Source organism: Mirounga leonina, unplaced genomic scaffold, assembly GCF_011800145.1.
Source record: "Mirounga leonina isolate KUSES-001 unplaced genomic scaffold, KU_Mleo_1.0 Mir_176, whole genome shotgun sequence".
Classification (NCBI taxonomy): Eukaryota; Metazoa; Chordata; class Mammalia; order Carnivora; family Phocidae; genus Mirounga; species Mirounga leonina.
Genome location: NW_023270454.1, coordinates 43,926,720 through 43,954,409, shown reverse-complemented (window position 1 = coordinate 43,954,409; position 27,690 = coordinate 43,926,720). Strand labels below are relative to the sequence as shown.

The window sequence follows — 27,690 nt, the reverse complement described above, 5'->3', positions numbered from 1 at the left end:
GGAAGGTGCCTGCTCTGTCACCTGCAGCTGCCCTTGCCCTGCCGGCCTGTTGTGGGGGCTGGCGCCATCTCAAGCAGGGAGGGGGGGGTGGGGAGGGGTCCTAGGCCCCCCTCGGGGCGGCATTCGCAGGAGGAACCCAGGCTTCTGGTGGGCATCCCAGCTGACTACAGTTCTCGGGAACATGCACAGAGACGGGGGCGGGAAACCTGCCCTGGCCTCAGCCAGCATGAGGCAACAAGACTCCCGATGTGGCTTTAAAGAAAATACCACCGGCAATCCAAACAAGGCTAACTTAACCTCTGTCAGGAGAGCAGTGTGTGGGCAAGAGAGCCGAGGATCTGCCCATGCCCCGCCTCGGAGCTGTGGGTTCATTTTGGGGCCTCAGTGATCTTTCAGGCTTGGCTACAAGGATGACTCTGATCCAAAATTAGGCTTTGAACGTGTAACACAAAGCTCCCCGCCCCACCTACCGCCTCTCTCTGCCCTCTGCCGTTTCCTCCGAGCCTGGCTCTGCGCCAGATCTGGCCCTTCTCGCTCCTGGGAGAAGGGCACGGCAGGGCTCTGCATGCAGCCAGGGCTCTGGGGTGGGTGAGGGAGCACGGCACGATGCAGGGAAGAAAGGGAAGACTGATAGGCTTGGGAAGGGCACCCTAGCCTCCAATCCCCCACGCCATCGCGCCAAAGCTGGGGAAGACCACGCAGGTGGGAGGGCAGACGTGCCACGTTGGCAGCCCGCGTGGCTTCTGCCCACCTGTGCCTTGCAGCTCGGGCTCCTAATGGGCCTCCGGCAGCAAGCGAGCCAAGCCGGGCCGGGCCAGCTGCTCTGTCGTGCCCAAGAGCAGCCTCGGAGGTGGGGAGCAGCTGGGAGTCTGCCGTTGAAAAGGAGCTGCTCATTTTCCAGGGCAATTTCCCAGGGATGCCGGCCCTAGCAGAAGCCGCTCAAGTGGGGCAGACAGGGAGCATCGTTGAGAGGGTTCCTTCTTTCTGTCTGAGCGTCAGCAGCTGTCACGTTGGGGTTCCCCTTGGCAGATTTCTTTGTTTCGCTGTTTAAAAATCTCAGGAGAACTCTCTTTGCAGAGTGGTACCGGGCAGGGGATACTTCCTTGCAAGGAACTGTAATAGCAACCTGTGCCGGCCAAGGGCACGCCAAGGGCACGAGGAGACCCGAGGTCATCAATGAATGTGTGTAAACCACGGAGTTCGTGCCTCATCAACTGTAGCTTTTCTGTGTTTCTGCATCAGTCTCTGATGATCTTGGCAATTTAATTCCCCCTCCAAAAAGAAAGACCAGTTTAAAGTGCTCTTTTGGTGTTCAACCCCTGCTTTCCGTTCTGATTCTTAAGCCTGCATACACTTTAGAAGCACATACAAAGCAAACGCATGACCGTAATAGCATCACGATGCGGCTATTTCGGCCTGAGTATTACCTGTGCAGCTTGACTGGCTCCTCCACTTAGAGCAGTCTGGAGGTCCCAGTGACTCAGTAATGTGATTTTTGGCAGGTTTTTCTTCGGGCTTGTGATGAGGAACAGGCTTAACAAGCAAACAGATGTGTCTGGGTTCTCGTGTTGCCGAACCCTTACTTGAGAGCATCAGGGATGAGCGTGTGGCCTCAGAGGGCCCCGCTCCCCCGAGAAGGAGTGTGCAGACAGACCCCTCCGCCCTGCTGTACCAGCAAGGAGGAAAAGAGACACAGCAGAACAGCCATTGAACAAAGTTCAGCCTTCAGGATTATCCAAAATGAAGTTGAGAGGGACAAGCTCCAGATTTTGAGACGAAAGACTTAGATTATTTTCACAACTCTGCCCCTAATTATCCGTGTGGACTTGGCAATCCACTCACTTCTCCTAGTTTAAGTTTTCTCATTAGTAAGGAAACGCATTCTGTGGGTGAAAAGTAACCTAGTAGGAATATTAACGGCCTTGTGCGCTCCTTGTACGTGCCTATGCTTATCTATTATTTAAAGGAAAATTGAGGTCCAGCCACTGAAGTGGGTTTCATGGAATACCATTCACTGATATGTGAAGAAATGCAAACACTTTTTCAGGGCAGAAGATCATCTTTTTGTTTAAAAAAGATATTTTCTGTAATGTTTAGACCATCAGATGGGGGTTTATTTTACTACCTAAAGGGAGGCATGAGTCTTTCAGGCTCCTTCTAGCATCTCCCAGGGCTTTACAAAGACGTTCATGACACGCTGAGAGCAAGGGATCATGTATCACTCTTTCCACCAACAGATGGAGAAACTGAAGCATAAAGAGGTGAAGCAAGGTCACTGAGGGAGCAGGTGATGGACTGGCTTCTGGTCTCTTGATCCAAACCCTGCTCCACTTTGTCTCTCTCGTAAACAGCCATCGATAACTTCATTTCCAGGCCCAACACGGCAAACGAGGGCCCACGGTGTGCAAAGCATTTGTGTGCAAACAGGATCTCCGCTATCCTGGGCAGAACACAGAGCCCTGAACAGAAGTAGAGTGGAAAGAAACAATTGTTACCACAGGAGGCAGAACCTCCATCAAAGGCCAATCTCACAGCGACAGGGCAGAAACAAGGAAGTAATGAGTGGGAAGCTCATTATCATCCATCAACCTACCACTAACATATCAAGATCATCCAAACCTAATGGCAGGACCTCCTAAACATTTACTTTCTTTAAAAACCTGCCTTTGACACTATACTTCTACATCGAGATTTTCCTTCCTTAATAGCAGAACTGTGCAGAGAAACAGCCTGATGACAAAATATGAAAATTTCAGGCTAATGTTCATGTGTTGTGAGAATGCATATCATCATGTATCAGTCAGCCAAATGCTCAGGTTGACTGAACATTCCTATTTAAATTAAGGTTGTGACCCATTTTCTTTTTATATCCTGTATACTCAAACACACACCTTACTGTTTCAGGTTTTCAGCCTGGCTCTGCCACTCGCTAGCTTTGCGATGAAGAGCTTTAGGCAAAAGCTCTGAGCCTCAGTTTCCTCCATGGTAAATGAAGCGATCATGCCAATCTCACATTTTTTTTTTTGCTAAGACAAATTGACTTCATGTTTATAAAAGTATTGAGCACAACTCCCAGTTCACAGAGAGTGCTTAGTAAATGCTATTTCCTTCTTCTTCATCTTTGAATATATTCCTTATAAAGTGTTTTAATTTTTGGAAGTCCTTTCCTATATATTGCACTTAATTCAGATGGTTAAGGAACATGTAGTGATCCCTTTCAAATATGTGAAAAAACTCGATCTCTGAGAGGTTAAGCGATTTGCTCAGAGTTGCACAGCAAATTCACGCAGGACTAGAAGCCTGGCACCTAGTCCTTTGATCTTTCCAGAAACTTCTGTCTGTTGCAGCCATTGCCTCCACGCGAATGAAAGCAGCTGGTGTATAGTCCACCCCAAACCAATTCCAGATCTTCGGTGACTCCTCCCGGCCCTCCCTTCCCTGAAGCCCCCGCTCCAATCCCATGTCACTCCTCAGGAACTTCCCTCTTCCCCCACCTGGGGCTGGATGTTCAGGGACTAATAATCTACATGGCATATGAGTTGAAACGAATTGGGAGGGAATGTTCTTTTAAATGAAAGAGTTGGATTAGACACCACCATACACATTATGTTGTTAAATATCTACAGCATGATAAAATCATCCCAAATGTCACCAATCCCTGGGGGACTTATTAATAATTAAGCATTTTTAGTTCACTTAGGAATGCAGATTCCATTTAACAAGAGAACGTACATTAAATATGTCCATTATATTGCAGCTTGCAACAGAATATGTTAGAGATCGCAGCTGGGTTTCTCCAGGACAGATGACAAAGTTAATGCAGGGATCAGTCTTTTCTAAAGGCAGCATGTAAGAGCCAAAAGCAGCATCCTGGATTGGTTTATAGGGTTTGTGTTTATTAGAAGTGTTTATTAGAATGACTAATAATGGAAGAGAGCCGACTTGGCAAGGGTTCGGGGAGAGCCAGGAGAAGCCCAAAGGAAATGGGATGATCTCGCAGAATATAGGGCAAAGCAGAGACCCAGGGCCGGCAGTGGTGTGAATCATCTACCCCACACTGTCGTTGTTCAGGTTTTTAAGGACCGGAATAGGCAAAGAAGGTGTCCTTCTATATGTTCCACTTAATGGGAAGGCCATTTATGTTTTTATTTAGCTTACTCCCAAAAGATACATGGCCCTGGTCCTACACACACACACACACACACACACACACACACACACACAACCACTTTTCTTTCAAAAGCAGTTTTCTTTATTTGTTTTGCTTTTAAAAGATATCTGATTCTCTCTCTCTCTCTTTTTTTTCTTCTCTATTTCCTGGGCAAAGTCAGAATACTAAATATCTTAAAAGAAAAAAAAGGGAAGCTTGCAAATAGGTTGCCAATCTTCTTTGTGTCTTTCAGAGATGAACTGGTTTGGTTTTTTTTCCCTAGGCCCACCAAAGACGGTCCCTTTTGAAAATGGTCAAGGGGGAGAGAGAGAGAGACAGAAACAGAGAGAGAGTGAGAGAGAGAGAGAGAGAGAGGTGAAATCTGGGGAAATTGGTTGATCCAGCCTTTAGTCCTGGGGCTCTTCTAACTAGCTTTGCAATGTGTGATCTTTTGGGCATGTTATTTAAACTTTTTCTCTAGGTTCCTTTTCCTACCAGTAGGAGTTTTCATGATCTAGAAAACCCTTCCAGCCTTAACGTACCCGAAATCTAGGCTTGAAGCAGGGAGGAGCCTCCCTCCCAATGATACCTGAAGAATTTTGCAAACTTTTAGCAGAAAAGGATTGTGGATAAATTTTTCCACGTCCTTGTTTCCTGTATTGAGCTACATGCAAATCGTGCTGCTCCTTTACTCCCTCACTTAAAGCACCTGCCAACCTAATAAAAGAGCCATAAATTTAGTCATAAGGGCCCCAACAAAGAAGGATCCTCTCCTGACCAAGGGAGGTCACTGGGACAGGCTGTCACCAGGAAGCAGAAACCACAGGGAAGATTGTTGTCATGTCTATTGTAACCAACCCGGGTGCCGCAGGACTCGGCAAAGCTGAGAAGTAGCAGGACTTAATATGGAGAGCGGACTTGGCTTGTTTTGCAGCCCCTTCACTTTCATCCTGACGTCACTAAGGTTCAAGGTGCAGCTAGGGGACTTCTGGGCTGAAAAAGGTGTGTGTGTGTCTACAGGAATCATTCCCCAAGAGTCTCTAAAACCACTACTTCCTGTAGTTGGACATAGGGTCCGGGCAGGTGGGCTGTTGAATAGAGATTCCCACCCAACTTTCAGGAAAGAATGGACATGGACAGAGAGGAATGTGAGCAGGAATGGGGGAGAGAGCAGGGAGGGCACAGGATGCTATTTATCATAGAGCTAGCAGCCTTGGGAGAAGCAGAGGAGGAGGGGCTGAGTTTCAAAACAAGTTGTGGACTTAGAGACTGTAAAAATGGTGGAGAAAAGATGACTTAAAGGTTTTCTTTCGCCACTGGTTTACTCCTGCTAATAACCGACCTGCCCAAATCGCATTTTACATCCTCTTTTCACTCTTGTCCAACCCCTGGTGGAGATACTCACAGGCAACAAGCCACGGGAACAGACAGGATATGAAGAGGACAGACTGAGGGCTAAACAACGAAGTCAGTAGTCAGACTACTGATTTGATACTGATACTGAAAAGTCTGCACCGTTCAACACATTAGCCCCACGCCATAATTGGGTAGTTTCATTAAAATGAAATGAAATTAAAAATTTAGCTCTTCAGTTGCACTGGCCACCTTCCAAGTGCTGACTAGCCACAGGTAGCTAGTGGCTACCATAGTGGGCAACCCATAGAGCATTTCTCTCATCACAGAAATTTCTATCAGACACCTCTGCCAGACCCTCGGCCACCAGGGACTAATAACAACATTTATGGAGCCCCGACAGAATACCAGGCACAACTGTTGGTGTTTTATGCCTATTATTTTATTAATTTTCATAAAATCCATGAAGTATTATTATTTGCATCTGACAGAGGAAAGAACTGGTATTAAACATTCTTAATAATCTGCCCTTCGTGTTCAGTAGTAAATGGCAGAATATGAGCAGGGACCGGTTAATGGCAAACTATCATATGAACTCCACTTTCCTGTAAGGGGCCTTAAAGACTGACAATAGAGCTAACATTTATTAAGCACCTACTGCTAGGTGCCGGGCAGTATTCTCATAAGTAACATACATAAACGGCAGGGACTAACCTGTGGCTTCCAATTCCAATCTTTGTTTGCAGGGCCAGTTGCTCTTTCTAGATGGGCTCTCTCTGGGAGCCAGCTGTCAGATGTCTCTGCTCAGAAGGATCAGCTCCACTTCACCTTGTGGTTGGCCAGCAAGGTCTGTTGCTTTCTTGGCCAAACTGTCGTCACTAGAAGTCATCACAAAAGTCATGCTCAAGCAGATCTTGAAAGGAGTCCTTTGGCCTACTCCTTGGAGTTGTCCCACCTCAGCTCATCACAGGGCAACTTTAAGAGCATGCTATTGACATTTCTTTCTTGACATTTGGTTGGCCCAGTAGAGATCCCTTCAGTCCTGGTGAGCTGGCTGCATTCCAGGCATGTTAGTGAATCTGTCTTATCCCTTAATATGAAGCAGGTCTAGTAGGTGAACCTCATGAGCTGGCTCAAGAAGTTGGGTGTGATATTTGCGGTGGTGGTCTCTAGATTTTTTTAGTCTGGTCTAGAACGAAGTGCCATATAAATACCATGCTCCACCTGCCAGCCTCATTAAGATAGCCTGAATTTTTGGGGGCTTATTTTTCTACTTCTTTGATACTTTTAGAGCATTACTGCTATCTGAGAAGCAAAATCCAATGGAGGTTTTCTCTTTTACTTTTCCGGTGAAATTCTTTTGACTACCAGTAGGATTTCATTGCATGGGTTAGCATTTAATCCTGGTCAGCTCTTTGACTTTTCACACCCTTAGCAGTATTATAACTCTGCAGTATGGTCCAAAATCCTTTGAAGACTGTTTCAGGTAGGGTAGCTTAGCAGTCACCAGATCACTTCGTAAATGGCTTTCAGAGAGAGTCGCCTATGAGTTGTCAAGTTGGACATACCTCCCTAACACCTTGAAATGTAGGTTTCTTGATGTACTCTGAAACAAATACCCAACCCAGTCAAACTATTAGTGGTGTAGACTGGCTGTGGGGAATATTTTCAAATAAGTGGCAGAATCTTTATGGAATCCCATTGACTTTCTATAGTCAGATCAATAATAGGCCATGGGTAAGTCAACTCACATTATCAAAGACTCTTGTAAACTTGGTGGATACGTGTACTTCCTCTCCGTGAGGTACCACAAACACTACAGGAAAGTCACTCCCACCTCACCACTCTAGCCCAAACACACAACTGTCTTTCAAGGGTACAACTGACCTTATTGTGCAATTGTTGGTTTGCTAGGACACCGACATGAATTTTGCTACAATAGAAAAGTGTGGCAAGTTCACAAGGGCTGTCTTATCATTCTCATATTTTTTTTTTCTCCTAGAAAAGAATGATGAACTTGAAATCCTGCTGTATGTCCTTGGCACTCCACATAATAAAGAAAGGTAAATACAGCTATCTAAGTAGCTTCTTACATTTCAACTTGAAAACTTCCTCAGGTGCAGGCCCGTGACTACAATTCATGATTCCAGTTCCAGTTTCCTTGTTGGAACAAATTCATATTTTTTAACCTAAACTGGCATGGATACTCCAAGACAGAGTACATTCCCTCTCGTGGAGAGACTCAAGTACAAGGTGATTGGCTATTTAGAGGGAGTATTGTGAAGGGGATTTAAAAACTGGTCGGGTGGCCAGACTAAATTACCCAATCAAAACCTGACAAGCTAAGATTTAGCATGTTCCCTAGTCTGCAAATTTCTATATCCAGAGTGTTCTACTCTTTAAACACATCACGCTTTTTTCGTCTCAGGGTCTTTGCCCACACTGTGTTTTTTCCTGGAATATCAACATGTGGCTAGAGTGAGTATGTTGAACAATTTATTGTTCAGATGTTGATTTAAATGTTTTCTTCTGAGAAAAGTCATTACTAATCCCCCTATCTATGCAGGCACGCCATGTTATTTCTATGTCTGAATCCATTTAAATTTTCCCCCAGAATGTACGCAGTTGTGAGTCTACTTAGAATTGTTTGTGGGTTGATTGCCAGTAGACTCATAAGGAGGGATCCATGTCTGTTTTATTCATTAATATATATCTGTGCTTAGTATAGAATAGACATTTAAACAATTGTTGAATGTGTGACTGAATGAATAAATATTAAAATCAGATTAAATTTATTTATAGAATCTAAGCTACAGAATTTTTGACCTGGCAGACATGTTTAGAGACACTCCACTCCATCGTTTATCAGCGAAACATAAATACCCTCAGTTTCTTCTTTCCTTTGCCCTGTAAGATTGGTAGCTATGTAAATTTCTAAGCACTATATAATAGCTATTTTTGATTAGGTTACACACTGGGACTTGTGTACTGTCCAATTAGAAATCCCAGCAAAAGAAAAAAAAAGTGTTGTGTTTGTTTGTTAAACAATATCCAGAGTTTGGATGATACCGATATTCTACCAGTTCCTTCCCAGTTCATATGAAACAACCTTATCATCCTTCGGACTCCACATACCTCCAGCTTGTCTGACCTGAGTGGGTGGATCCTTGAAGTCTTCCTCTGCTCCTGTGGGTGGACAAGGACCCTGCCCATCTGACTCGTGGTCACCATGGTGACCTCTCCAGGTGGGGGCTGGTCACATTAAATATGATAGGACCAAAGTAGAAGGCACCAGTGACCAGATGCATCAGGAACAAAGAGGGAGGAAAGCAGGGTCCTGAAAATAGAAATCACATCAAAAAATAGATGACGAGTTGATAATGCCTCGAGGCCTTTGTTCAGGAACACTCTGGCACTATAAAGGGAAGAATGACAGCACCATATTCTTCTGTGAAGCATGAGTTGGTTTTTCTTCAAGAGTTCTTCCCAAAGAAGGCCTTGTGGGCTGTGGCTAACTCTGTTTTCCATTTTTATCTAGATTTGTTCTTTAACGCAAATGTTATTCTTTTTCCAAGGATTGCTGTATCATCACATTAACAATAAGACAAACAAACTTGACAAAAATTCACTGGAAACAATAAGTGTGGTAATTGCATATTCTTGTCTTAGGTATTCCTTTCTTGTTCTCAATTAAAAGCAGTTCCAGCAGTTGTGTATGCTGTATCATTTGTTCACCTTAAATAAATACTTTTGAATCTAAAAATATAGCAGAAATAAAACTTTCTGAAAAAAATAAAAAACTGAAACTTAGAATCACATCAAAAATAAGAAATGGATTTTTAGGGGATCAGGATGGCTTTCAAGAGGTGGAGGTTTCCTGACAAGCCAACACTGTTAGGGCCCTAGATCTAGGGAGTGTAAGGATTTGTACAAAACAGCCTCAGACCTCTGAACGGTAGAGATGCCCAGTCAGATACTGGGATTTGCTTAGACTTAACAAAATTATAAGTTCACTATACTCACTGGCAGGTATTTCATGAAAGAACAGGATCTCAAGTTGCATTTGGTCAGCTCAAGGCTATTACCTAGTAAATCACTGTAATTCATTCTGCTGAAATGAAACATGTGATTCCTAACGATGACTAACAGTGGAAAAGTATGAGACCCCTACTAGGCAGAGTCGGGGCACAAGACTGAGTCCGCCACTTAGGGGCACGGCCTCAGCCACACGTTTCTGTCTACAGATAACTGACAGAAATGACCAGGAGACTTCAGGAAGAAGCAAAGTGACCTGACCACTGGAACTTTCATAGTTACATGAAGTAGCCTGGTTCCACACCCCTCAGGACATGGTAACCTGTCTTTTCCCACCCGACCTACAGGCTACTCAGCAGCAGGCTTCTAACATGAGGAGTGAAAAGATCTGACATAGCTTCCTTTTCTGTGCTCACATTCCCCCCGCGACACGCTACAACCAGCACAGCGGAACAGACACACTCATAATAAGACCAAAAAGCAGCGACAGTGCTGGCGATTTTATACCTGGGCCAAGTGCCAGAACCGGCCATGGGGAGGAGGGGCAGGGAGGGGAGGGAATGCCCTACCCTCAACCCTTCTCAAAAACAAAGGTTAAGGCTACTAGTAACTCAGTCCTGCTGGGAGACTCTAGCTTGAGCTTTCCCCCCAGATCCTTTGGAGGTAAGGGGGCCTTCCGATGAGGTCAACGAAGGGCTTTTAGACTCAGACATGTCTATGGAACTGTATTCACAGAAGTGAGGGGGCAGGACCCTCACTACCCGCCCCACCTTAGCCGATGGAAACCCTATGGCTCTCCTGAATGTTGCTGAATTAGTCATCTAGTACTAATACATCGAATACAACATCTCTACCCTTCAAATAAGCCTAAATTTTTATTTATTTATTTATTTATTTATTTATTTATTTATTTATTTATTTGATCTCACACAGTTTTTCTGTGAGTCAGGAATTCAGGGATGGCTTAACTGTGTGGTTTTGGTTCAGGGTCTCTCATGTGGCCAAGATGTGAGCCAAGACTGCAGTCATCTGAAGGCTTGATTGGGGTGAGAGGATCTACTTCATCCAAGATGATGCCCTCACATGGCTGGCAAGCTGGTGCTGGCTGATGGCAAAAGGCCTGTTCCTTGCTACATGGAGCACTCCATAGAGCTGCTTGAGTATTCTCATGACATAGTGGTCAGCTTTCCCCACAGTGAGTGCTAGAAGAGAGAGCCAAGTAGAAGCCACAATGTGCTTTCTGTGCTAGCCTTGGAAGTCACACACTGTCATTTTATAATACTCACTTGGGTTACACAAGTCAGCCCTGTTTAATATAGGAGGAGACTACACCAGGACGTGAATATCAGGAGGCAAGGTTTGGGGGCCATCTTGAAAGCTGCCTATTGGCCGTACCACTGCCCATGGGAATTGGTCCACCCGTTGACTGAGCTTCTCCCAAGAGCTATACAATTCTGATGCTCATGGGAATGCCCAAGTGTCCTCTTAGAGAAGGGTCAACAGCTCCTGACCTCCCACCGGCCTCAGGCAGGGGGTGGCTGCGTGCCACACCCCAGCCACCACACTTCCGCTTTGGCAGCAGCCCACATGTGGTCGGTACTAAGGAGTCACCAAGGCACCAATGAGCCCGGCACACACCACGGCTTAGAATGCAACTTTAAAGCAAGACCTGTCCCTAAAGAACATTCCAGCTGGAGTATCGCTCTAAAATGGGCACCGGGTGGCCCCAAAGAGTTTGCAAGCCTATTTAAGTGTCTGAATTATACCTGTGAGGCTCTGAGGGAGAATGTGCCCTCACTGGATTTCTGCTCTTTTCCTGGAGGGGAAATAAGCTTTGCTGACTCAGATGGGAGTAGAGAAGCTAATTGTTAGCGGTTGCTGGGTTCACCTTTGCTGAATGGCTGTGGAAATTCCAGTGAACTTCCATTATATTCTGCAAGACAATCTAACCTAATTTCAACTGTAAAATGGAAAATTTTTAATTTACTGAAGAGATAGTCCATGATAGGCAGTTTATGTACACCATCTCCATTAGTCTTCACAGAAACCCTGTGAGGTAAGAATCAGACCGACGTTTTTAGAGGAGCAAACTGAAGCTCAGGGACCTTAAATGACCTGCCCAGTTTCACAGCTAGCAAATGAGGGATCCAGGATTCCTACCTGGGGGTGTTCTGACTCCAAAAACCCATGTGATGTGCTCTCTCAGAACTCTCCGAAGGAGGAGAGGGCATAAAACCAGTGAGAATGTATATCCAGGGAGAGGAAGAAGAGAACCTAACATTAGCCACAGCCCAGCCTCAGCGGCAGGAGGAGGGCCTGTGGCTGAGGACACAGAGAGATCCATGGCATCTTCTGCTAGAAGTGGCCAGTCTGAAGACCTTCCCTTGGCTCTCGTCTTCCAACCCTTCTCCTGTCTAGCAATAATGACGCCAGATCTGTCTCAAGGGCAGCAAACTGTGCATCTCCCTCCCCCTCCAAGGAGAGTCAGGTTGTTAATAATAATAGTTACTGCAGCCAGGCCTCCTGCTAAGTTAAGTACCACTTTTAAAAAATCCTCACAACATTCCTATGAGGTAAGTATTATTGCCGCATTTTATAGCTAGGGAGATGGAAGACTGGGGAGTTTAGGAACAGCCCCAAGGTCACAAAGCCCCAGGTGTTAATGCTCACGTTTCAACCCAGGCCTCTGACTTCAGGGCCATCAGGAATCTTAACACCATGTTCTACTAGACAGAGGTTGGGGGTCGTACGACCGCGTGGCCGGTTCATCGCCGCGTGAACTGACAGCGCCAAAGCCCCCAGCGCAGGAGGGGCAGGGTCTGTCGGCTCCTCTCCGAAGGAGGCCTGCTGATGGCGCCAGCCGGGCCCAGGCACCCACGGGGGACCCTCCTGCTCCGGGGCTCGGCCGGACCCCGTTGGCGGGGCCCAGGCCCCGCGGGCAGGTCGTGCCTCCAGGCGCTTGCCTGGGCAGACCCCGAGTCGGAAGGCAGCCCCACGCTCGGCTGGACAGAGTTTGGGGTGGTGCAGCGGGGCTCCGAAGCCCGGGATGGCTGAGCCGGGGAGGGAGGCGGCCAGGCTTTGGCGAGCCCCGGCAGCCCGCCGCGTGGGGCTCCGCACCCAGATCACCATTTTCCTCCCAGTGGTCGGTTCGCTCTTTTGGCGGGAGCCAGGGCCCCGGGGCGAGGCGGGGGGAGGGAAGAGAGGAGGCGCCCTGCTCCCGGGTAGCGAGACCCCGGAGCCTTTGTGTATTCGGAACCGGATTCCCCACCTCCCCTCCCCGCCTCCCATTCCCGCTTTCTTCTCCCCTAACCCAAGTCTCAGTAGAGTATCCAGCAATTAGCACGTGAGGAGGGGGTGGAAGACGGCGGGCGGGCGGAGGTGGGGGCGGCGGGACCCCTGCTCCCCTCTCCCCACCGAGCCCGGATCAGCTCCGCGTTCCCGCCTGCGCTGCCTTCGTGCGCCACCTACCGGCTGCTTGGGGCCACTGCGAGCCCGCCAGAGCTGTTCCTAGGCAGATCTTGATCTCCGTGGACAATAGACAATGGAATTTTTTTTTTTTTTTTCTGAACAATGATTTATTTTGGGGGGTGGGGATAAGGAGGAAGGAGGGAGGGAGGAAGCAGCAGTGTGTTTGTCATCGATTTAGAAAATATCTCTGTTCTGTCATTGTTTCTGCATATCCATTATATTGAGGACAAAAGAATCCCGTTCTGAAACAACAAAGCCAAGGGAAATGTTTTCTGTGGCTGACATTTAATTGTGTGCACAAGGTGCTACATTATCATGCGGAGAGATTGTATAAAGGAATAGGGCACAGCTTCAGTTCAAAAGCCTGACTTTTCTGCTTTAAGGTGTGGACTTTCTTATACGAGTCCCATTTTATATTGCCTCATAGACCTCCGTGCATGGTATACACTGCACACAATTCTATGTTTCTGTATGGTTTTCCAACCCATCACAAGGCTTCCTTGCGGGTGATTTTCACACCACCTCCCAGCTCTATTCTTTTACAGCTAACAGGGATAATCATACTTTGCCTCACAACCTCTTTACATGGTCCCTACCAAGACAATCTTAATTTTTAGGAGCTATTAGCTTGGGGAACACTTAGTCTAACCTCTGGTTTTACAGATGAATGAGGGAGAATGCGTTGACCAAAGTCACACAAATAATTAGAGATAGAGGCAGGACCAGGACCCTTGTGTCCTGAACCCTGATTTCTATTATGATCTACTGTTTGATGTCCTGATGCCCAACACCCCTGACTTGCTCACCCTCATGGCCTCTTTTCCCCGGGGGGGGGGGGGGGGGGGGGGGGGGGGGGGAGGAGCCCACACACAGTGAGCTGTGTTGCACAAAGATGGGTGATAAGTTGGGGTGGTCGTGGGGGGATGGACAGAAGTATAAACATCCTTGCTTGGCAGTCTCTTTCACTCCCCCTCTTTAGTACTCCTTTCTCTCTGTACAATGAAGCAGGGGGCAATGTGGATATAAATTCATTTGTTTATTTCATTATTTTGCTGTAAGTTAATATATAAAACCTATGGTAATTATCTAAAACTCTCCAGAAAATGATTTTCCTTGGTTTCATGAAAGTCTTGAACCCCCAACCTGACCCAGGTCTAAACTGGTTACTAGGAACACAAGAAATGTTTTCCATCTTTGAAAACCGCTCAGTGGTCTCTTGGCAAGAGTGATTTGCCCTCGGGAACCCGAATAATACAGATTTCCTTCTAAGGTTCATGAAAAATCCTTGGGGAGATGCAGATACCTGATCATGCTGTAGAACAGAGGCATTTTTCTTCTGCCGTCTTCTAAAACATGCAGACAGCGCACCCCCTTTAAACCCTTAACTGTGTCACGCTGAGAGAAGAATCAAGTCTTAGATGAGAAGCTCAGTAAACATCTTTGCACATCCAAAATGAGGCAGCCCGTCATAGAAGTCTGCTTATTTTAGAGGTTGTTCAGTCTGTTTAAAGCAAATAGACCAATCTCACAGTCTGCAGACAAGGAGACAACAAGCAGAGGAAGTTTCAAAACAAAAGGCCAGAACATTCCCTAACTCTCTTTAAACTGTCTTCTGAAAGCATAGAGAAGAAGAAAACACACTTAGCTTGCAAGCTGGGTTTTGGCACTTTAAGAACTTGGGTTTGTATGGGGGCCACGCAAAATGTTAACAGGGAGCTTAGATCTCCAAATCCCCTAGTTTTCATTTGTTTGTTCCTTTTTTCCCTTCCCACAGCGATTCTTCCTGTCTCTACAAAAAGCCCCACGGTTCAATGATAGTTTAATATGACAACCACACACTTACAAACACCTTGCCTTGAGGATTTTGTGAGCATCCAATGTGATCAAATGAGGTGATGTAGGTGAAAGGACTTTTAAAAGTCTAAGGTACTCTTCAGATGTGAAGTGTTAGTCCCATATATGTGAGGTTCTCAAAGTATTGAACTCATTCATCAGAGCAGCAGCCTAACTATTCTGCAAAGTCGTGATTCGGCCCATTTTTCCGAACTTACGGTTACATGTCTCGGGGAGGGGGGGGCTTGGTGTTGGAAGCTTCATGTAAATTTTAGAATGTCCAAATCTCATTTTAAAGAACACCCTCACAGCATGTTGGAATCTGGTAAGTGCTAGAACACTGGTGACTCACTGCTTCCCCCGTGTCCTTATTTGGTAGCATGCAAATAAAAATGATCATTTTCAGATTTAGATTTTCTCAGAGCATGGTGTGAGCAGCTATTTTTGCTTTTGCTCCAGTCACCATTCTCTGTAGTAGAAAGTGCATTTAGAGTTGTAAAAACTGTTTTTCCACTTGCAGCCTAAATTTAAATAGGGACTAGAGCAGCTCAAGTACTCCCTTGATTAGATACAGGAGGCACCACGATGCAGTCCAGCAGTTCCGGCACATGGCCCTCATTTCTACCCATGCAAGGCCTTCACGTTGCTACTTCACAGGATGACTTCCGTGGCACCTATGCACGTGGCATCTCTCTTTAGGACACCCCAAGCAATCTGCGGGTGTTTGGTAACTCATTCTCTTAATATCTGTATTGGAGAGATAGGGATCGACTGCAATGACGCTCGGTTTGTGCAAAGTGAAACCTAAAGCAGTCAGCGGGCTTCTATATCACAGACCCATGAGGTGCATAGCCCTGTGCTGAAGAAATAAATGATTGATGCCACCCAAGATGAGCAAATCGGGGAACCCCAATTTCCCTAATAGTTGCTGTCCTGGCTTACTAAAACCAAGACTGCTATCAAGTTTCTCCAGGGGCGCCTGGGTGGCTCAGTCAGTTAAGCGACTGCCTTCAGCTCAGGTCATGATCCTGGAGTCCCGGGATCGAGTCCCGCATCGGGCTCCCTGCTCGGCGGGGAGTCTGCTTCTGCCTCTGACCCTCCCCCCTCTCATGTGCTCTCCCTCATTCTCCCTCTCTCAAATAAATAAATAAAATCTTAAAAAAAAAAATAACGGTTTAAGAAGAAAAAAAATCTATATCTGGGCGCCTCGGTGGCTTTGTTGGTTAAGCGACTGCCTTCTGCCCAGGTCATGGTCCCGGGGTCCTGGGATGGAGTCCCGGGATCGAGTCCCGCATTGAGCTCCCTGCTCAGCGGGGGGTCTGCTTCTCCCTCTGACCCTCCCCCTTCTCATGTGCTCATTCTCTCTCTCAAATAAATAAATAAAATCTTAAAAAAAAAAAAAGTTTCTCCAGAGGTCAATGCCCAAATTTACTTCCTGCTCATGAGGATGGCCACTGGACCCATTACCTGATGTAACCCCAGGCCCCACACAGCCCGGATCTTGGACCTGACTCAGCAGCCCGAGTCATGACCAGCTTCCTGTGAGCAGGCCTTCAGATGTTAGTGTCGATGATGCCCCTTCCAGGATAACCCGTCCAGGCTGGCGAGCTGCAAGGCTGATTTCAAGCTGGTTTCAGTTAAACCACATTCCGGTGTCTATTTCCTTTCTCTTTTAAAAGGAAACCTTCCGTGGCTCCTTGGGGCCAGGCTGGCGGCCCTAACTTCTTGGAAGCTTCTGTTTATGGGCTTTGGGGGACAGGTAGATGAACATCATCTTGTTCTCCTTGTGCCTCCTTCACCGCCCTGGCCGCTGTCTCACGTTCCAGATCTTGGGGTGGACCAGAATCTGACACCAAATCCGGATGAAACACAGGACAGGGTATTGCCACCAAAATTGCCCTAATCGCAGGTGGCTAGAGGTGGGACAGAAAGAGGATGCTGGCAGGTGTTGCACCTTAGGCAGCTTGGGTGTGCTGTCCACACCTAAAGCCACCTGCCTTCCCCAGCCGTCCCCACCTGGGGCTTGGCCACTGGGGCCCCCGCCTTGGAGGAGGAGCTGGGCATGTGGCTGCTCACTCTTCCTCCTTTCCCCTCCAGCTCTACCATCTGTACTGGGGACTTCTGTCCCTGTAAATTCCTGCAATGTAGGAAATGCCCAGTGGAAATGCAAAAATAATCATGTCATCTTTCACACATTTATGGTATTTTGGCAATGTTTCTAATAGCCGCTAAGGGACAAGAGTTTATCTTTTTATCTTACATCTCATAAATCTTTTCTTTTTCTCCCATCACTAGCGTAAATTGTGCTTAGTCCAATAACAAGGTTAAAATTATGGTGCTTTTCATCATTACAGAGATGGTCTTGCCTCTGATGGAGACAATGGCTACATCTAAAGCTTCGCAAATTTATTTTTTTCCCTTTGCCAGCAACAGGATGTCATCTGGACGACAAGATTTTCACTTAGCTGTGCATGGGCTTTGGTCAAGGCCTCTGTTTGTGAGTGTACACACTTATGGGAGAGGCCTGTAACCTGCAGGAGAGTCAGTTATGTGCCTCCGGTCTTCCCCTGAGTGTCTTTTTCAGACCAAAAAAACAAAACAAAACAAAACAAAACAAAAAATGGGAGCGAGTCATGAGGTGTCTGGCAGTGTTGAGGAACCCAGGCTATACATATAAACAAGCTATTTAACCTCTCTGAGCCTCGGTCTCCTCATCTGGGGATAATAATAGTGCCTCTTAAGTTTAGTATGGGGATTTAAAGGAACAGAATGCGTAAAGAGCTTAGTATGGTGCTTGGCACATAATAAGCACTCAGTAAGTATTTGCCAGCATCATCCTCATGACTGTTTCTACCCTCCTGCTTCCACGTGACAGCCTTCTGCCCTGCAGGACCCTAGAGCTGCCAGAAGAATCCATGTCCCATTGCTATCTTGTACCTGTGGCTGTGGCGTCGTGACTCCCCATTTCGGCTTCTGCTTCCCCAGGTAGAGAACATTCCTGGGCAGAACTGGCGACAAGCTCGTGGAAACTTGAATCCCAGGCAGGAACGAGGTCCTCACAGACTCAGCCTCTCCTCTCCACTAGTGACGGCTCCTTCTCCCCATGCATGTGGTCATGCTGCTCTCCCTGCCAGCCCACACGCCCACCACGTAGGGGTCTGTCACAGAGGCCACCTGTGGGAGATGCTCTTTCCACCCTCTGCCAAACACTTCGGCCCCGTAGATGCTTTCCTCCTGCCCACATAGCTCCAGGAGGCCCAGACCCAGGTGCGCAAATCACCCCCATGTTCGGGCTGTGATAAGGTGTTTATTAGCAAGCTTCCCTCCAGTTTTTCCTCATATCTGAGCTGAGGTTTCATCTTGTCCCCTTTTCCGGAAGTACGTCCTCATCGATCACTTTCTGCAGTTTTCTGTGGTTCTCCTGGAGGCCAGCGTCTATTGCCAACTGTCTAGGAGACACCTCCCTCCCATCTCCATGACATGCCTAATTTTTGACTGAGGGTTAGGTTAAGATGTTTTCTGCATCTCTCTGAAGAAGACAATCCATCTAATCAGGCTGTCATCCCTAACGGAGGCACTAGCTCTTCTCTCTGGAATACAAGGCCAAGGCCATGCCGACCTCTCTCTCATTTGAGCTCATTACTCCAAGTTCCTTATTTCCAAACTTGGTCAGACATTCATTCACTGTAGAAGTGGAAGAGCCCTTCTTCCACTTTAGCCCTTCTTTAAACATCATCCTAAAACTGCCGTCTTGTTAAAACACTTAATCTTGTTAAAACACTGCTTTCTCCAAACTGCACTGACTCCCAATCCTCCAATTTCCCTGCAGGACAATGTCTAAAATTCTCGTGGCATGGCATTACAACCACCCCCAGAGGCAGGTCTCCAACTTACTCATCTACTTCCCACCTTTCTCTGTTAACCCCCACCCCTCCTAATCTAAAACACACTCGTGCCATTCCCATTCCTGGACACACCTTTCCTTTACCTTTCTGCTTTTCCAAATCTTCGCCCGTCTTAGAGAGGGGGCTCAAATGGACTCCCAGCTTGAAATGATCACTCCCCTCAGAATATCCTGAGATGTTGTTTGCATGATTATTCACACGTGAAACAAATACTTTCTCTTGACTTTTCTCCTCATGTTTTGAATTGCTCCCCAATTTTCATGTGCTTATCTCTCCTAGCATGTCCTGGGTAGTGAACTTCTTGCAGACGGTTGAATTGTATTCCAAGTTTCTTCTAAAGTATCTTGCCCAGGCCTTGCACTAAGTAGGCATTCAAGAATATTGGATGTACTGCACAGAAGAAAGAGCAGCTGAAAAGGAAAACAGTCGAGCCATTTTCATCACCGGCACAGAAATGACAGGTCCAGAGTTTTGTTCCTGTGCATGTTGAATTTGAGGGGGATGATAGAGAATCTGTTTTTCAAAGTATCCAGAATCTTGTGAGGCCACCTTGCCCCATTTCCTGGCTCTATGCCATCTAAGACAAAGAGATCTGTCCTATGCTTCAGGACCCCAGAGTGAGAATACTTCTTGGCTCTTTTCCATAGCTAAGTGTCCGCCTTCGGCTCAGGTCACGATCCCAGGGCCCTGGGGTTGAGCCCCGCGTCAGGCTCCCTGCCCAGCAGCGAGCCTGCTTCTCCCTCTCCTCCCTGCTCTTGCTCTCTCTCTCTCACTGTCTCTGTCACTCTGTCTCTCTCCCTCTCAAATAAATAAAATCTTCGGGTGCCTGGGTGGCTCAGTTGGTTAAGCGACTGCCTTCGGCTCAGGTCATGATCCTGGAGTCCCGGGATCGAGTCCCGCATCGGGCTCCCTGCTCAGCGGGGAGTCTGCTTCTCCCTCTCACCCTCTTCCCTCTCATGCTCTCTCTCATTCTCTCTCTCAAATAAATAAATAAAATCTTTAAAATAAATAAATAAATAAATAAATAAAATCTTCAAAAAAGTGAGTTGCCCATGCTCATCTCAAAGAAGAACATTCAGTCATTTGGGAGTGGGGGCACATGAATCTGATAATTCTGATACAGGTGGTCTGGCGAACACACTGTGAAAGAGGAGAACTACTCTGATTTAATTTTTTTTTTTTTAAATTAGTTTAGGCCTATTACTTCTAGGACCATTTTCTGCAAACCTTAAAAAAACAGCTGATTAATAGTTTTTCTTAATAATTGAGTGTCCTTCTAGGAGTATTTTTAACCTCATCTATATTAAGCTCCGAGAAACATTTGCTGTTCCACACATATTTATTGAGCACCAGTGTGCCAGGCATCATGGTTATAAAGATGAATGAATTAAGTAATAAAGAAGGTAGATCCTCATTCTTAGGAAGCTCATGGTATAGTGAGTGGGAAAAGGAAACACTGTGATAGGGATGGCGTTGACCTATCACCTTTCATCTGAAGTTTGTAGACATTATATATGTCTGTGGCAGTTCAGCAGGGGCAGAAACTTGGGATCCATTGTGCATAACACTTGCCAGAAAGTCTATATAATATGTCCCCTTGCTTGCTCCTGACTCTGTGTCCCTGGGGCAAATGAAAAGAAAATGCCATCACCCCACCACTCCAACTACTTTCCAGAGGGGATGAACCTTATTCGTCAGTCAGTCAACCATGCCTTATTAAACATTTAGAACGACTAGCACTCTGTAAGGCATTTGGAAAGGGCATTGTTCCTCCTTCCCCCTGCCCTCGACTTTGCCATAATCGTGTTACAGTTCTTCTCCATTCATTTGGGGCCCTTTGATTTCACTGCCACCAACGCTGAAGGCTGAGTGTTCACTCCATTCATGAAATAAATATTTAGTGCGTATTCCAACGGGTAAGGCACTTGCTATACGATGTGATGATTATAAAGAGGAATCAAACACAGGTCCTACTCTGAAAGAACTTGCATCTAGTATAGAGATACATTGTGTACATAAATACCTTGTCCCAAAGTCAAATATAAGCAAATATACCACAGGGTTCCTTTCAGCAGTATTGGGATGGAGAAGACTTGGAGAATGGGAGGGAAGGGGAGTGAGTGGGTTGTGCCTAGGGGAGGCAAGTTCAGGTTTGGGTGTGTCAAGCCGGAGGTGTTGAGGGGCATCCTGGGGAAGATGACCAGTGACTAGTTAGAAAACGTGTGCCCAGGGCATGGAAAGAGGGAGAGGCAAGAGACACTGGTGGCATATGAAACTACAAGACTAGGTTTTATTATGAAGAGGCTTGCAGGAGGCAAAGGGGGAATTGAAACATAAGAGGTATGTCTCGGACATAGCATATTTTCTTAGTAGACAGCACTGTAATCGCTGAGAGGTTGAACTTGTACAATCTGAAAGATGAGTTTAAATACTTTATTTACTCATATAACTAATAAAATACATTTGATTTTTAACCCTTTTCCCCCCCCCCCAGGAGATGAGCTTAAAATATTTTCTTGTAGTTTGACCAATTTCTCTACCAAATCTGTGAGGGGGAGACAATTTAGTATCAGATGAATACCTTTGTGTTTATTTGACTCGGGAGAAAACAGAAGGAAGGAGACATGGCATAAAAAAGAGACGAGAACAGGATCTCTTTCTCATGGCCCCTATATTTATTAACGACTGAGGAAAATATCATGTATTCTGATTGTGATGTGACTGGGATTATATGCTTTTTAGAAGGCTGGGTTTAGTCTCAGGGTCTCAAATGCTGGATATCGAAGACCCCTTATCTTTGACCTATTGAGTTAAAACTGTGATCTCCAAAAATCTGCCCCACAGTCCTCATGAGCTTTGCTTTTGGCTCTATCTTCTTTCTTGTCTTTTTATATCCTCTTCTATCTTTATTTCTTTTCTTTTTTTTTTTTTTAAAGATTTTATTTATTTGACAGAGAGAGACACAGTGAGAGAGGGAACACAAGCAGGGGAATGGGAGAGGGAGAAGCAGGCTCCCCGCTGAGCAGGGAGCCCGATGCGGGGCTCGATCCCAGGACCCCGGGATCATGACCTGAGCCGAAGGCAGACGCTTAACGACTGAGCCACCCAGGCGCCCCTCTATCTTTATTTCTGATAAGGAGTGTCGGGTAGCAGAGTGATAGGAGCAGAGGAAAGTGGGGAAAATAGCCATTAGAGAACAACACCAAAGCATTGATTTGAGGACTCCCTTAGAGTCACTGTTATAGGCACATGCGAATTAAAGCCACGTGCATAATCCTGTTTGAATGCATGTGCGCCTTCAAAAGATCCCATGCAGCTGGATGCTGTCCTCGGAGGAGATCCTAGCGGGGGATCCTTGCCAGAGTAACCAGTAGATTTTCAAAGACCTTGAGACTTCAGTTTAGTTTCTTGACATCAAGTTCCCCCGAGGAAAATGAGCCCTTGTCTTCCACAACTTAATTTAGGACCATCGGTGATGCGGGGCCCACAGCCGCGCTGCATAGGAAGCCGACTCGAACGTGCTAAGGCAGAGCTGAGGGAGGCGTTGGCGCTGAGCAGGGCACTCTGCATTCTAGATCTGCTCGCAGACGCTCCCACTGAGCCACTCGCTGAGCAGCCGGGGGTGAGAGGCGAGCTCCTCGCTTCTGAAACACCCCACTTGGCCAAGCCGGCCTTTGTTTGCGATGACTCTGGGAGGAAAAGCGGGTTATCGTCGCTGTACCGGCTGGTCTGACAGAGCAAACGGAAGAGCTCCGCGAGGTGAGGAGAGGTGAAGAGAAAATTAGCGAGGCTCAAATGGGATAATTGGAAAAGCAGAGGGAAGCCAGTAAATGATGCCTCTTTGGCCTGGCTTAGTTATCATATCGCAAGAATGGATGAAGTGGGTCGGCGACCCGCAGATGAAAAGCAAGACGAGGAAGGGTCTCGGGGTGAAGGGAGGCCTGAGCTCTGAGCGCCCCGCCAAGGGCCAGCCCACACCGCTGGAGCACCACGCTCGGAAAGACAAACAGGATGCGGTAAGTAAACAGCTTTCTCTGATGATCCGGAGGCCTTTTTCATGTGGTTGGAGCCTAGACCTGTCAGTAGGAAGCAGGCTGGAAAAAGAGGTCTCACAAATGAAGACGCGAATCAAGAAAGGGAGTGGTAATGGTTCCTGCCGGTTCTGGGTGGCTTATGGTCCACCTCCACCCCCACGGGCATCCTTGTTCTGTGACCTTGGGAAGTTATGTAGCCTCTCTGTGCCTCAGTTTCCTCGCGTGTGGTAAGGAATAATTATGCCAATCACGTCATACGTCTACGGTTCTTAGAACCCTTAGAAAACACTCCCAAGGCTAGCTGATTAACACTTGAGAGCATGGTTTTCAAGGCTCTGGAGGGCATGCTGGAAATTTGGGGAAGCCTTTTGGGGTTGTTACAAGGTAGGGGGTACTACTGCCATTTAGTGGGTGGGGGCCAACAACAACAAAATTATCTTGCATCCCACATGACTTCTGACTGTTCCACGGGATAGTTCCATACATGAAAAACTTGACAAACATTCTGGTAACTTAGAACTTGACTCCGTTTTCAAAATTTACAAGAGGTCTTTGTGCATTGTTTTAGTATACACTGAATTTTATACAACCATATAAATCAAGAAGATGATTACACTCTGCTTTGTTCAGAGAATTGTCAAGAGTTGTTCATCATTTCAGAAAATCCCATCTACACATGTGGACAAACAGCCACCTGTATGGGCTGCATTTGTAACTCTCACGCTCCTGGGGCCTCTTGGCATGCGCGAAGCCTCATGACTTGCCGTGGCTTCCAATGCCACGGCGCACAGTGGCTGAGCGTTGACACATTGAAATACCCGTTATTTTATGATAGCGTTGTGTTTTTCTTTTGTGTCCGTTGAGGCATTGCATTGCTATCTTTCTGAAATGTGTGAAGATGAGTTATGTTATTAATTTTATTCTGGGTATTAAAGGGGCATTACAAAACAGTTGCTATAATAAAGAGGTGCTAGCTCTGATAGGTTTGAAAACCCCAGGTTTTTAGAGCCAAGCTCAGCACAACTATAACCATTGTACTTCCCAGCAATTGGCCCCAGAGACAAGGAAATCGAAACCCAAATAGAGGGCATTGCACTTGCTCTGAATTACCCCTGTCCTCTCTCCGTTAAGGACTTAATGCTTGTTTGGAGGTCAGAACATTTTGGTGTTCTGCCTACACTTGCCATCTTCTTGCCTTCTTGCCTTCATGATTAAGATGGGGTGATCTGTTGAGTTTCTGTAGAATACTTACCTTCAGAAGAAAAGACCATCTTTTCTTCTCCACATGTGACTTTTCTCTACTTCCTCATTGTGGGAGCTAGATCACTCCAGAAGACCTCTTCCTGGGTGTTCTGTCCCCCTTCCCTTTGGAAAGAGCAAGTCAGGCCAGCAGGAAGGACTGGAGGACTGACCCCCTTTTACTATGGCGCCTCTTGATTTGTCAAGAGCTATCTCCCCACCTGAATAACAGTCCCAGTTCCCTCTGGGTAGGCCTAATCAAATCAATTCAGAGTTGCTTTCTCTGACTTGCTCACTGTAAGGCTTGTCATAAGGGGAGGGAGTGGATCTGGTTACTCCCTGACGTGGGCAAAGACAAAGAGGAGCACTTGCAGGGAAACTCTACGGTGGAGAATGTGTTATACATACCGAGAATATGGTTGTGTTGCCAGACAACCATAGGGAAGATGGCAAGTGGAGTCAGTTTTCTGAGGGTAGGTCCTGATTGCAGTTTCTTTCTATTAATATATTAGAATATGTTAGTGGTGAAGGTGTTTGAGTCTAGTCTGTTGAAATCAAGAAAAAATAAAGAGCCATTATAAATATTTCAAGGTGTATTCTGTGATTAAGCTGTATGCAGAGATGTACTGTTTCCCAAAGATTAAGTTTTCCTGTCTCTAGGTATTATAAGAAAACAAAAAGGACGAGAGGGAGGAAGAGTCAGAGGGAGGGAGGAAATCTTTGAGAAAAACTATTAATTAGGATTGAGGAGATCTATTAAGTCTCTGCCTGGGGCTGGTTGTATTTCCCAAGATGGCCGCAAAAATATCTCCCATCCCACAAGCTCTTCTGCAAAAAACTAAAATCTAACCCCCTTCTCCCTTGAATTGGGCCCACCATGAGAGCAAAAACTCCACCTTCTGCTGGAGGAGAGAAAAAGTAGTTAAGATTTCTATGGTGAACAAGAGGATTATGTGACACCAAACCCAGACCATGCCCACTGGACCTGGGGATCAGCTTACAAAAATGGATCTTTGACACAAATTGGCAAAGATGCTCAAGAGACAGTGGGAACAAGAGTGAGCTAGGAGGCAGCAAACATGTAAGCAAGGAGAAGAAGCCCTCAGGGACCAGGGAGGCTTGGGGAGCAGTTGACCGAAACTAGAGATCTGACCAGGTTGGGGCCTTACAAAGAAAGGCTATTTGTTATTGGACAAGGTGACATCAGTGTAGTCAGAATAGATGTCAGTGGCTGAGACCTTCAAGAAGCTGACAATGACCTTGGGCGGAGGATGGATGTGTGCAGGGTCCTAGAGACACCACATAGAACTGAGTGCAAATAGTTTCATAGGGTTACTTCCGTGCACATTTTCCTGGCTGTTTTCCTCAGGTCTGTTTCTTGCTCTTTCCCTATCCTGTTCTGAATCAAAGGGTCTGACCCTTGTCGGTTGCTTTTCCAAGACTGGAGGATGGGGAGGCACGGACAGGTGAAGGTGGAGGGTGAGGAGAGGGAGAGAAAAACAGGAATTTCTTCCCTTCGCTCTCTGCAGCTGCTCAGCCCCTCTGGTTCCAGTTGTTGCCGGGCAGGTCCTGTCCACTATGGTTCCAGCCTCCAGCTGGCGACAATGCCCCTGAGCTCCAGAACTCCCTCCCCTCTTCCCACTGCCCTGTGGCAATGTCAGCTTTCGGTCTTTATGGTCTCTGGATTCCTCACTGTCCCCTCTCTGGCCTCTTGGCTCTCCCATCCTTGTATAACCAACCCCTACATCCAAGCCCTTCTGTTTCAAATTCTCTAGTGGTTTCTGTTTTCCTGTTGGATCCTGACTGACACACTGGTCTCAGGAGCTGGTCAGCTCCGATTCACAGTGAGCGCTGCTCAGGACCTGCAAGAGAACACCTTGCTGGAAGAGATCTGTTGGAAAGTGCTCGGTCTTCAGGACTGTGAGGGTTGTACCTGCCTCTCCAGAACCACATCAGCTGCTGCCTTTAGAGACTTTAACAGAGGTACTGAGTGGGGAAGAGAGGCTAGCTAAAAACTTCACCCAAATAGAAGCACCAAGGGTACCAGCAACAGGAGAAAAGTTATGTCAACTCAGTTTAGAAATAACCAAGGTGCTCTGGAGGAGGCTCATGAATTACTGAATTACCGTGGCCTCCTTGGGCCCCATATATTTGTATCTTGAGTCTTGTTTCAAACAGAACAGAGACTAATGTTGAGTGCCTCTAATTTAATATTCTGATAATATTTCCTCCACATCAAATTCCCACTAGGACAAATGTATACAAATGAATCATTACAATCTACCCCCCTTACCCCAGACAAGTCACTTGGGCCCCTGCTAAGAAATGATGATAAAAGTGATGAAAACAAAACAAAGCATACATTAAAATGTCATTTAAAAAAAAAAAGATTTCCAGGAGATCCTTTGTTGTACTGGAAGAGCACAGGTTGCCTTTTTAAATGACTTTTTTGTTTTCGCTTTTGGATAATCAGAGAGAAAAATGCAACTGAAATAACGAGCGGCTGCTGCTGAGGTCATCCTCGAGCTCCTGCTGACCTGTTGACCGGTCAGAGAGCCCAGGGTCTCCAAGGGGTAAGTGCAGCCCTGTGAGAGGAGGCGTCATTCAGAGAACAGAAGCATTACTGTTTGAATCGGGTTGTACAGGACCCGGTCGCCACGCTGGGGACGAGGACAGAGCATACCTCTGCTACAGGCACGCTGGGGACGAGGACCACAGTGGGAGAGAGAAATGCCATGTGAGACTGTATCCTTGGGGGATATGATTTTTCATGCTGTGTAATGAGCCTGCAGTAGGGAAGGGCATTTCATTGTGGGTTTTACTGCACTAGGCAATTCTGACAGGTATGGATACTTATTCCAACTCGCAGTCATGAGATGAAGACAGTAGTGCAGGGAAGCTGTCTGGCTTGCAATGATATATTTGGAGAGAGGACATAACATCAAAAGCTCAGTACAGAGATTAACAGAGTAAAATTATAAAGTCCTAGGGTCATTTGCTTATGTCTTCTACTCCCTTCACTAGAAACAGCGCTGTAGCCAAATATCATGTGGTAGTTTGAAAACATGGCCAGTAAATTCTTTGGCATTCCTCCCATTAAGATATGGGATCCATATGTTGTCCGTTGGAACTGGGTTGGGGGGTTTGTAAGTGCTTTCACCAATTGGAGCACAGCAGAAATGACAAAATGGGACTTCTGGGGTGGGGTCAAAAAGGCCAAGTTAGCCTTTCACCCTGTTAGCTGCAACACTCTTCCTTAGGGCCCTAAGCTGCCATGTAAGGAGTCTGACTGCCCTGAGGCCACCCCATGGAGAGGCCACCTCATGGAGAGGCCACAGGCAGAAAGCCACAGGAAGGATCTCGAGTTGACAGTCCCAGTGGGGACCCACCTTCAAGCCATTCCAGCAAGGTGTCAGACGTATGAATACATTAACCTCTTGCCCAGATAAATACCGTTGAGGAGCTTCAATCAATACCTCAGGTAACAGAAGATCAACCTGCTGAGCCCTGTCCAAATTCCTGACTCACAAAATCATGAAATATAATGAAATGGTTGTTACTTTAAGCCACTAAATTTTGGCGCAATTTGTTATGTAGCAATAGCTAACTACAACATATTCCTACCTAGACCAGTCTCTAATCTAGTCCCAAATGTATACTTACTAGGTATAGT

The 27,690-nt window shown here is 46.5% G+C and overlaps 2 long non-coding RNA genes across 2 annotated transcripts in view; both read right to left on the bottom strand.

The window, feature by feature from the left end:
• Positions 1 to 806: 806 nt before the first annotated feature.
• LOC118022301 lies at positions 807 to 8,835 on the bottom strand. The gene is made up of 3 exons (XR_004682457.1): positions 8,639 to 8,835; positions 6,218 to 7,109; positions 807 to 2,459 (listed from the first exon to the last, which is right to left on the bottom strand). It is a non-coding gene; the product is annotated as an uncharacterized LOC118022301 (long non-coding RNA).
• A 5,185-nt stretch (positions 8,836 to 14,020) lies between these two features.
• Positions 14,021 to 27,690, bottom strand: part of LOC118022299 — a 103,577-nt gene continuing 89,907 nt past the window's right edge. Inside the window, exons 3-4 of the long non-coding RNA XR_004682455.1 lie at positions 24,426 to 24,514; positions 14,021 to 14,538 (exon numbers count right to left, since the gene is read on the bottom strand). This is a non-coding gene — a long non-coding RNA (uncharacterized LOC118022299). The remainder of the gene's footprint in view (positions 14,539 to 24,425; positions 24,515 to 27,690) is intronic.